The 10,309-nt window shown below is 35.6% G+C and overlaps 1 protein-coding gene across 14 annotated transcripts in view; it reads right to left on the bottom strand.

Annotated features, from left to right (window-relative positions):
• HERC1 (HECT and RLD domain containing E3 ubiquitin protein ligase family member 1) overlaps nucleotides 1–10,309 on the bottom strand; it is a 172,472-nt gene that overhangs the window by 157,153 nt on the left and 5,010 nt on the right. For 10 of the 14 annotated variants that reach the window (XM_015568532.1, XM_006770791.2, XM_006770796.2 and 7 more), the window contains exons 1-2: nucleotides 3,661–3,719; nucleotides 547–696 (exon numbers count right to left, since the gene is read on the bottom strand). The exons of 1 other annotated variant lie outside the window; for it this stretch is intronic. The gene's annotated coding sequence lies outside the window, so the exon portion shown is untranslated. Of the gene's footprint in view, nucleotides 1–546; nucleotides 697–3,660; nucleotides 3,724–8,592; nucleotides 9,281–10,309 lie in introns of those variants that run through there. 3 more of the 14 variants (XM_015568534.1, XM_015568535.1, XM_015568533.1) reach the window with 3 other exon arrangements.

The raw sequence follows: 10,309 nt of genomic DNA, 5'->3' as shown, positions 1-10,309 counted from the left end.
CATTTCACCACTATTATTGATGATAAAATTAAACAAAAAAATAAGTAGTATATATTCTAGAAACTGTTATTTGTAGGTGACATTATTAAATACCTAGATAACCCATCAGAGAATCTGCTTAAATATTAAAAACAAGCCAGAACCAGTTTGGCTCAGTGGATAGAGTGTCGGCATGCGGACTCAAGGGTCCCAGATTCAATTCCGGTCAAGAGGATGTACCTTGGTTGCGAAAATCAATAAAATATATTTTTAAAAAAAACAAGAGCACTGTGAAGTAGTTGATTACAGAGTAAATGAAAACCCAAACTCAGGCGTCAATGGGGGAAAATAGGGGACATATGTAATACTTTCAACAATAAAGATTTTATAAAAAACCTCAAAAGTATCTTGCTCTACGTAATCATGTCCCAGAGCCACAATCCAACTCCAAGGTGGTTTCACACTATCATGACCTAGCTGATCAATTGCCACTGAACATAGTTGAAACAGAAAATAGGAAGATGGTGGCAAACTTCAGGGCAAGGTTTTCAAAACAAAAATAGTTACCATTTTTGCAGAACTGGACAAAGAATGAAGAAAATTACTAAAGCAGAATCAAACTTCCAACAAATCATCCTGGAGCTAGCATTAATTTCTCCATGGCTATATTTACTTATCTGTAAATGGGAGGGTAATAAGAGAACCTCTACGGTTACCCTAAGGGTTAAATGAGAATAACAAATGAAATTCTTAGAATCACTGCTTGAAACAAAGTGCACACTTAATAAATGTAAACTGCTATTGTTCATTATTACTATCTCTACTATATATTGGTTGCACATATATGCAGAGATGTATTATAAAAGTTTTTTTTTTAAGTTTAGAAGGACCACCCCAGCCCTAAACTCATAATAGCGATTGCCCAGGAGGATGGCAGGTGTCAAAGAGAACAGAACTTTGTGTTATGTTTCCATTCTTTCATTTTTTTAAATGGTCACATAAATGTGACAAAATTATAACACCTATAAAATGATGGTAGAAAAAACATAGGGTCTTTTTTATTCTCTGTACGTCTCTTCAGTCTTAAAATTTTTCTCAAGAAAAGGAAAAACAAAAAAGCTTTATGATCATATTGTTTTCAATTACAATTCTACATAATCAAAAGTTATCACCCTGGTCAGGTAGCTCAGGTGATTGGGCGTCATCCCGCTCATGGAAAGGTTGGTGGTTCAATCACCTGTCAGGGCACATGCCCGGGCTGCAAGCTCAATCCCCATTAGGGGGCGTACAGGAGGCAGCTGATGGATGTTTCACTCTCATATAGATGCTCTTTCTCCCTTGTCTCTCTCCCTCTTAAAAAAAAAAAAAAAAATCAATAAAAAAATCTTTGAAAAACAATTACCACTGTCACATTATTTTAATTCAGGAGATATAAAAATGCCAAGATATCTTTATAATGGATTTGTTTTTATAAACAGCATTTTAACAACAAAAAATCTTAGCATCTCTAGTGTTGATGTCCCACAACTGCTCAAAAACAAAGTAAAATTGTTTATTTAATCAACCACTTTCAGTGTAGTTCTTGTTATCAAGAACAATTAAGTTGGGGCAAGTTGCACTTACTGATAACTGATTTATTTTTTCATTTTCCCTGAAACTCCAAGATTGTATATAATAGATTCACATAGTTTATATCTTTATATTCAACCAACCAATATTTTCAAACCTTAATGTCTTAAGTCACTTTGTCAACCTCCTTCCTACTTTGGCTACAAAGAAGACAAGTATGATTCAGTAAATATTAGAATAGAATCAGGAAATTAAGATGATAACACTTAAGAAATGACCTTTGGAAAAACTACTTACACTACCAGGACTTGTCTAAAAAATGAGATTCAAATGAAATAATCTTCAAAGTCCCTTCCAGTTCTAAAACACTATAAGCATTTATATTTTAAATAAAACCCAAATGTCTGAAAACATACAAAACTGGATCTTATTGCATTCTAATCACTTCTGGAAAGAACAGAAAAAGTGCAGAAGATATTGCTGACGTTTCAAATCTCTTCCCAGATATAGTCCTAACAGCAGAGTAGATTGGATGTGCACTTCCAAGAGGTAAGTGGTATCCCAAACTAAGTAATCCATTTTAAGCAAGAAATTACTTTAAATTCCTACAATCTTGACTTTTAACTTCATAATATATGGCATGCTTTTAAATATAATAACGTTTCCTACATAAAACTGAGAATTTAAAACTATAAAGTTAAATAACTACATAAAATGGAGATTACCAGAAGATGCCATACTTCTACCCTGGAATAGCTAGGATTTCTCCCTCCCTTCACCCTCAATCTCCAAGCCCAACTTCAGCAGTTGGAACAAAACAAAAAAAAAAAGGATTAATCATCCATTTCCTACTTGAAAAATTTAATGAACACTCACAAATTATAACACTTAAGGATATAGCAATAGGCTCTTAAAGCACAAGTTTCTGCTCTACAGAGTTTAAAACCCTGGGAAAAGAAAATCTGGTCCATTTTCTTAGTCACTAACAATTGCCTTTTACTGTGGTTTTGTTCAAACCTTATGTTCACTTATAATTTGGTAGACAAAAGTCCCTGTTTAAAATCAATCTGAAGATAATTTGTTGGCCCATTTGAACCACCAGTAAACTCAGAATTACGTATTTTTAAAAAACTAAATCTAGTCCATAACTAAAAGGAATCATCACTTAAGTCCACTCAACAACAAATACATTTTCCAACTGTCACATGTTATTGCAATTTTTAAAAATATTTTATTGATTTCAGAGAAAGGAAGGGAGAGGGAGAGAGAGAAACATCAATGAGAGAAAATCATTGACTGGCTGAGCATCAAGCCTGAAACCTAGGCATGTGCCCTGACCATTACCTCCTGGTTCATGAGTCGATGCTCAACCACTGAACCACACCAGCTGGGCATCTTAAGCAATTTTTAAGAAATGTTTCATTCTATACATGATTAAAGGTACTAAAATATGAATAAATTTAGTTTCTAAGGTAAATTATTTTAATACTGGAAAGTAAATTAGAATTTAAAATTCACAAACCTTTACTGAGAACCTACCTACTAGATTTCAGATCCTTTAAATTATCATAAAAGTCTGCTAGTTAATAATACCATGAAAGAATTTAATTTTTCTTTTTCTTTTTCAATTACAGCAGACATACAATACTATATTAGTTTCAGGTGTACCACATCACATGGTGACTAGACATTTTTATAACTTATAAAGTGGTCCCTCCAATAAGTTGCATATCCATCTGACACCCTATATAGTTATTACAATAGTATTTATTATATTCCCTATGCTGTGCCTTATATTCCCATGACTATTTTTATAACTGGCAAGTCCTTCTTCTTAATCTCTTCACATTTTTCATCTATCTCCCTAACTTCCCTCTCATCTGGCAACCATCAATTTGTTCTCTGTATCTATGAGTTTGTTTCTGTTTTGTTTGTTCATTTTATTTTTTAGATCCCACATATATGCAAAATCATATGTGATTTGTCTTTCTCTGTCTGACTTATTTCCAATTAGCATAATACTCTAGAGATCTATCCATGTTGTTGAAAATGGCAAGATTTAATTCCTTTTTACGGGTGAGGAATATTCCACTTTACATATGTACCACCTACCTCTTCTTTTATCCATTCACATATCGATGGACACTTAGGTTGCTTCCTTATCTTGGCTACTGTAAATAAAGTTGCATAAACATAAGGGTACATATATCTTTTTGAATTAGTGTTTTGGATTTCTTCACATAAATACCCAAAGTGGAATTGCTGGGTCATATGGTAGTTCTACTTCTAACTTTTTCAGGAACCTCCATACTATTTTCCAAAGTGGTTATATCAATTTACAATGCCACCAACAGTGTCCAAGGGTTCCCTTTCTCCACATCCTGACCAACAGTTGCTGTTTGTTGATTTATGGATGATAGCCATTCTGACAGGTGCGAGGTGACATCTCATATTGTATTTCCCTTATGATTAGTGATATTGAGCAACTTTTCATGTCTATTGGCTATCTGTATGTCTATTCAGGTCCTCTGTCCACTTTTTAATTGTATTGTTTATATTTTTGGTTAAGTTGTATGAGTTCCTTATATACTTTGGATATTAACACATTATCAAATGTATCATTAGCAAATATCTTCTCCCATTAGGTTTTATTTTTGTTACATTGATAGTTTCCTTTGCTGTGCAAGACTTTTTACTTTGATGTAGTCTGATTTGTGTAGTTTTTCTTATGTTTACTTTGTCAGGGAGACACATCCAAAAAACTATTACTAATAACAATGTGGAAGAGTTTACTGACTACGTTTTCTTCTAGAAGTTTTCAGATCTTACATTTAAGTCTTTAATCCATCTTGAGATTATTCTTGTGTGGTGCAAAAAAGTGATCCAGTTTCATTCTTTTGCATGTATCATCTAGTTTTCCCAAAATCAGCTATTAAATAAACTGTCTATAACCTCATTGTATGTCCTTGCCTTCTTTGTCAAATATTAATTGACTATATAGGCATGGGTTTATTTCTGGGCTCCAAATTCTGTTCCATTGACCCATGTGTCTGTTTTTATGCCAGTATCATGCTGTTTTGATCACTACAGTGTTGAAGTATAGTTTGATATCAGTAGCATAATATCTCCAACTTTGTTCTTTCTCAAGATTGCTTTAGCTATTAGAGTCTTTTATGTTTACATATACACTTATTTTTTTTTTCTAGTTCTGTGAAAATTGCTTTGGTATTCTGACAGAGATTGCAGTGAATCTGTTGGTGGCTTTGGGTAATAGGAACATTTCAACTATATTAATTCTTCCTATCCATGAGCCCGGTATTGTCTTCCAATTATTGGCATCATTTGCAATTTACTTCTTCAATGTCTTATACTTTTCTGAGTACAGGTCTTTTTTACCTCCTTGGTTAAACTTAGTCCTAAGTATTTCATTCTTTTTGATGCAATTATAATTGGGACTGTTTTTCTTTGTTTCTCTTTCTGATAGTTTATTATTCCTATATAAAAATGCAACCAGTTTCTGAATGTTAATTTTATATCCTGCTACTTTACTGAATTCATTTATTAGTTCTAACAGTTTTATGGTCAATTCTTTAGGGTTCTCTATATATAGCATCATGTCATCTGCAAATAATGTCAATTTTACTTCTTTCCAATTTGGATGCCTTTTATTTCTTTTTCTTCTCTGATGTGGCTAAGAGTTCCAATACTATGTTGAATAAATGTGGTTAAAGTAGACATCCTTGTCTAGTTTCTGATTTTAAAGAAAAAATTTCAGCATTTTAACAGAGTATGATGTTAGCTGTAGGTTTGTCAAATATGGCCTTCATTATGGTAAGGTACATTCCCTCTATCCCCAAGGTGACGAGGTATTTTTTTGTTTTGTTTTTTTTTTATCATACACTAGAGGCCCGGTGCACGAATTCATACACAGGTGGGGTCCCTCGGCCTGGCTAGTGATCAGGGCCAATTGGGGCTGTCTCACCCAGTCCCAATCAGCCAGACCCCAGCAGCAAGCTAACCTACCAGTCAGAGCGTCTGCCCCCTGGTGGTCAGTCCTCATCATAGTGACTGGTCAAGCAGTTTTGCTACATAATAATTAGAACTAGTTGAAAAAACCAGGAAGCAGACATGCTTATTCAGCAAATAACGAACTATGGACAAAATCAAATCAAACTAATCAAATTGAATCAAAATCGAATCACCAACTCACAATCCTAATAAACCAGCTAAATACTGGCAAAGAAAAAAACACCTGCAGCTGCTTTGTTTTGTTTTGAATTTACAGTATGGTTATTATCACCAAAGGCCAATTATTCTTTTTTCCACTCATGGTCCAATGCACAAATCCAAATTTAATTGCATAAAAAGTACCAAGTTCACCAATGACAAGTGGGACTGGAAAAATTACCAAAAAATGGGAAAATAAACCAAATAGCACTATCACTATCTTTCTAAACTGAAATGAAGAAAGAAGGAGGATTTAAGAACAGGTGTAGACTTAATACTTCCTACAAGAGAATTTATCGAATTATTAAGTTTCTAACATTCTCTAGGTGAAGAGAACAGTAATAGCAGTTAAAATTCCCTTTTCTTTTCCTTTCCAGGTTTTATTTGAGCATTTCTTAGCAGTTAACATTCTCTGAGCATCTTCTATACGGCAGGTACTAGTGCTAAATACTTACATGTGTTATCTTAATATCAAAACAATTCTATGAAATAGGTACTATTATTATTCCCATTTGTCAGGAAAGGAAACAAAAAGACACAGAGAGGCTAAGTAGTTTAATCCAAGGTCAAAATGCCAGTAACTGAGAGTAAGGACTCAAATCAGAACAAACTGACATCCAACCTCTTAATGACTAAATCATGCTACTTCTTATCACTGTCATGGTGGTTTCACATGTTCTATATCACTCTAAATTTTTTAAAATTAAAAGGTTTTAAGGAATTAATTGCCAATTCAGCTCATTCTTAGAGTCCTGGTATACTATGATAAAATCTGTTTCTCCTAGCCATGATCTCCAGGTAACATTACATGATCACAATCAGGTAGCAACAACAAAACACTTTTCAAAGTTATCAGAAATTTTCAGGACAGACATGCAAAAAACTGAGAAAAGCAAACAATTCTGAAAGAGAACAAAGGTGGAGAAATTCCAGTATCTGCCTTTAAGGCTTATTATAAAGCTAGAGTGAGCAAAACTGTTATCAAGAGAGATCAACAGAACAGAATTGAAATTCAAGAAATAGACCCAACACATATACAGCCAATTGATTTTAAACTAGGATGCCATGGTAGTTTACTGCAGGAAAGATCATCTCAATAAAGGGTGCTGGAACACTAGATATGCATATAGGAAAAAATGAACCTTAACCCTAATTTCATACCATATAAAAAAATCAACTCAAATTGGTTCACAGACCCAAATATAAAAGTTAAACTATAAAAAATATAGGAAAAAATCTTCACAACACTGAATTGGGCAAAGATTTCTTAAATGGGATTCAAAAATTCGATACAGTGAACTTTATCAAAATTTAAAACTTTTATTCTTCAAAAAGCATGTTAAGGCCCTGGCCTGGTGGCTCAGTTGGTTGGAGCATTGTCCCATACATCAAAAGGTTTTGGGTTTGTTAGGTCTATAGGGCAATATAATCCTTAACGGCCATTTGTAAGCTTTCCGCCACAGGACAAAGCCAGGAAAAACTTGCTAGACACCAGGAATCAGACCATATAAGGAATTGAAACTGTCCTGATGACACCTGATTACACATCTGCATTCCATCCATATTCCAAGCCCACCAACTCAGCCCCCAGACCCAATGGAGACAAAAGCTTCCCAATGATGAGTGCATATAAGAATGAAACTCTAGCCCAGCCAGCATGGCTCAATGGTTTAGCACCAACCTATGAACCAGGAAGTCACGGTTTGATTCCCAGTCAGGGCACATGACCGGGTTGCAGCCTGGATCCCCAACAGGGGCGTGCAGGAGGCAGCCAATCAATGATTCTCTCTCATCATTGATGTTTCTTCCTCTCCCTCTCCCTTCCTTGATGAAATCAATAAAAATATACTTTAAAAAAGAATGAAACTCCAGCTCCTGGGTGCTGCCATCATCTACCCAATGTCTCTTTGGCTCGGTGCTGTACAGCCCTTCCTTTTGATATCCCATCCCTTTGTACCCTTTTCCTTAAATAAATTCAATTTTTCTGATATCACCGTCTGAGATGGCTATTTAGCCTGCCCACCCACACCACCCATGTTAACCTTTCAAGGTTAGATTCCTGCTCAGGGCACATACCTAGGTTTCAAGCATGATCCCCGGTCAGGGCAAGTACGGGAGGAAAGCAATCGATGTTTCTCTCTCGCATCTTTCTCTTTTCCTCTCTCTCTAAAAATCAGTAAACATCCTCAGGTGAGGATTTTTTTTTTAAATGGCACATTTAAGGGCTCAGCAGGTAAACTCAGTATTCACATCCGCTCACAACCACATCAAAATTATCACTAAATTATAGAACATCGTCATTGAGAACCACCTGAAGTCTAGCTGAACTGAAGTTCTATAACTAAGGATATACAGAAGACACATAGGAGGGATGGAGACTAGGAACAGGTAGGTCCCACACCCACATGAAGTGCCTGAAAATTGAGAAGCTGTGGAGGTCTCCCGTGAGGTATGAAGATAAATCAGATAATAGGTTGCATTCTGCCTTTTTTGTTATAAATTAGAATTTTGCCTGAAGTAATTTTTTTTTAGACCCTCAAAATCATCTGTACCGAAGAGCATTTTCAGTATATAACATTCCTCTGCTTACAAATTAACAATAATTTTAAATGGGTTCTGGGCTAGGCATTCTCTGTTTAACCTCAATCTTCCCATACTTAATCTCTATCCTTCCATGCTCTGCTTTGTGCCCTTTAAGGCTGACCACTAGCCCAAGTTCCCTTGGCCTTCAGCTGTGTCAAGCCAATAAGAGGCAACAGCAGGAAATCAGAGGATGAGAAGAAAAAGAAACTGGGGTCCTTACTTCCCTCTTCTCACCTTGGAACCTTCCCTCTACAGCCACAGGTCCTCTCCACTGGTTTGGCTTCGATTGCTCCAGCTCTCATCAGGCTTCCGTGTTCTTGTTCTTGCCCCCTCTGGCTTGAAAGTATTAATGGCTTCCTGATATCACTAGGCCCTGGGAACTTCCAATCCCTTGTTGCTTTCCTTAATCCTACCCAAATCTCTATAACTAGTTCATTTATTTCCTGCCAGGACCCTGAGTGATATAGTTCCCTAGGCTGAAAATTCCTCACTCTGTTTTCCAAGGCTCACAAGCAACTGTTTCTTCCAACCAATCAAATCTTTACCCCATGCTCTTTCCTCAGCCGCCCTCTGTTCTTCTCAGGCAGGCATCCCTACCAATCCTTACCGTCCTTCAGCTGGGACATGTTCACTCCCACCCTTACTCATTCTACTGCCCCCTATAATGTCCACCCCCTCTTCCTCTCTTCCTAGCAAATCCTAAACTTCCTTCATGTACCACTTAAACCTGTTCTAAATAAGCTTAACCTACAATCTGTCTGATCTTGGAATTTCCATGTCTCTTACAGAGAAGTACTTTGAAACTGTAAAAATAATGTGAGGTATTGCACTATATGGTCTCTAACTGTTCAATATATAACCCCCAAAGGGAAGTAATCTGAACTATTTTAAGTTCCTTCTTTTATATTCCATCATGGAAGTTAGTATAACATTAGAAATACACTAACTCCTGTTGACAATATAGGAAGTTAGTATAACATTAGAAATATAGTAACTCTTGTTGAACTCTTGTTACATCACAATGTTCTAGTACAAAAAGTTGATAACTAGCTATAAGCAAATTTACTATGTTTTTAATTATTATTTTCAATATGATTACAAAGAATTGCTGCTACCAACCATAAGATTTTAGAACATCAATGCACTTTATAATAAAAGAGTCCCCGGGAACAAAAAGAGCAAAGCCAAGTTGTCAATTTGTCAAGTTCAACAACCTGTTACACAAATAGATGCAATTAGTGCACAAATGCAAATAGAACTGTCAGCACATGCAGGATACTTTAATTTGTAGCTGACTATTGGTGATGAGCCAGACAATAGAGTTCAACAAAAGGAGATTTTCTAGAGGCTTAAAGAAGCCAGTGGTCCTCACCATACATTGTAGAGAAAAATCTCCCCCTTTCTTTAGAACCTTTAATTTGCTAGCATCTAAAGCTTAAGTCATGGTAATCATAATGTTTTTGATAAATTTGTCCTCACTGAACCCAATGACATATCCATTTTATACTTCAAGAAAGCATTCTTATGAGGTTTCCTAAAATAAATAATGAAGAAATAGCAAAAATGTTGAAAGTAGGTACTATCGCTAACTCCTCACAAAATCTCAGAATATCAATACATGAATATGATTTTGAGGAGGAAAAAATAAAATTAAGACTATCTGATGACATCAAAACAAAAGGGGCTGGGGGAGACAAAATAGAACCAATACCTAACTAACTTAAAAGTAACTTTCTTCACTGGTGGTGGCAATGCAGACTGGTGCAACCACTGTGGAAAACAGTATGGCGTTTCCTCAAAAAATTAAAAATGGAACTGCCATTTGACCCAGTAATACCACTTCTAGGAATATATCCCAAGAAATCAGAAACACCAATCGGAAAGGATATATGCACCCCTGTGTTCATAGCAGCACAATTTACAATAGCTAAGATCTGGAAACAGCCTAAGT

This window comes from Myotis davidii, unplaced genomic scaffold (genome assembly GCF_000327345.1).
Source record: "Myotis davidii unplaced genomic scaffold, ASM32734v1 scaffold461, whole genome shotgun sequence".
Lineage (NCBI taxonomy): Eukaryota > Metazoa > Chordata > Mammalia > Chiroptera > Vespertilionidae > Myotis > Myotis davidii.
Note: the sequence above shows the minus strand (reverse complement) of the source record. Positions and strands in the feature narration are given on the sequence as shown.